This window comes from Dichomitus squalens, assembly GCF_000275845.1.
Source record: "Dichomitus squalens LYAD-421 SS1 unplaced genomic scaffold DICSQscaffold_88, whole genome shotgun sequence".
Lineage (NCBI taxonomy): Eukaryota > Fungi > Basidiomycota > Agaricomycetes > Polyporales > Polyporaceae > Dichomitus > Dichomitus squalens.
In genome coordinates, this window is record NW_006766970.1 from 52,337 (window position 1) to 53,616 (window position 1,280).

Here is a 1,280-nt window from a genome sequence, read left to right on the forward strand (position 1 = left end):
GAGAGGAGATGTTCGAGTGAACTGAACTGTAGATTGGGGGTACAGAAGTCCCCTATATATACTACTGTACATCTGTGGCTACGTAGTACTATACAGTACATTCCCAGGATGCACAGTCGCACAGAGAAGCAGTGCGTACACAGCGAAGCTGTGTGTGTACCACATGAGTAGTACAGCCTCGGTTATTGCAGTAACCGGCTGTGCCGTTCCATATCTTGTGACGGCTGTATTAGGCAAGCTGTGTAAACCAGCGCCTGTTCAACAGCGACAACACCATCAGATCTGACAGAATGCAACACCGCTGAGTTGCCCCGCACTCACCCGCTCTACCCGCATCGGCACTTGGGCCTAATTGGGCCGGCTGCAACCTGACCTGCCCCCCATGCCGCCGCTCATGACAGCGAGGGCGTATGCGTAGACAAGGAGGCAGAGAGGGAGGAGGCGGAAAGGAAGATGGAGGAGGATGGGGAGCGCATTCGGAAGTGGGAGATCGGGGAGAGTTAGTAAGAAGTGCCGAGGAGGAGGCGGCTGTGATGCAGCGGAGTGCCTTGCATATTCTCGACGTATATGCACTTTTCCTAATGACGATTGAGTGGTATGAAGTAAAAGGACAAGTTGAATACCTACCTACCATTGCCGGTATCCATGCGCACAGATGCTCAATGGCCGGAGTCTGTCGGACGCGATGGGAGTTGGCCAGTATTAGTAGGTGCTTGTGGTTTCCGGAAAGGGTAGGCCAGTTTCGGGCGCTGTGGCCATGCAATACCATTGTTTGCACAATTTGCTGATGCTGTGTTCACTAGATCTCATGCCTCTCCGAGTTGCAGTATTATATCGGGAGCTATGCAATGTTCATAGGCCTTTGGAGCGATAGTATGTTCTGCGAAAACTATCGGATACCTCTCAGCCATGCCTCGAATAGCACACTGGCAGTTGCAACTTTTCTCTCCCAACCTATACAGTAACAGGTTGCATTCTTTCTTATGTACCACAGGTCAAACATTTGTGCTGAGGGTTGAACAATTACAATAGGTGTTTCTCTGGCGTGGGATGTTAAACAGGCGCTGGTTTACACAGCTTGCCTAACACAGCCGTCACAAGATATGGAACGGCACAGCCGGTTACTGCAATAACCGAGGCTGTACTACTCATGTGGTACACACACAGCTTCGCTGTGTACGCACTGCTTCTCTGTGCGACTGTGCATCCTGGGAATGTACTGTATAGTACTACGTAGCCACAGATGTACAGTAGTATATATAGGGGACCTCTGTACCCCC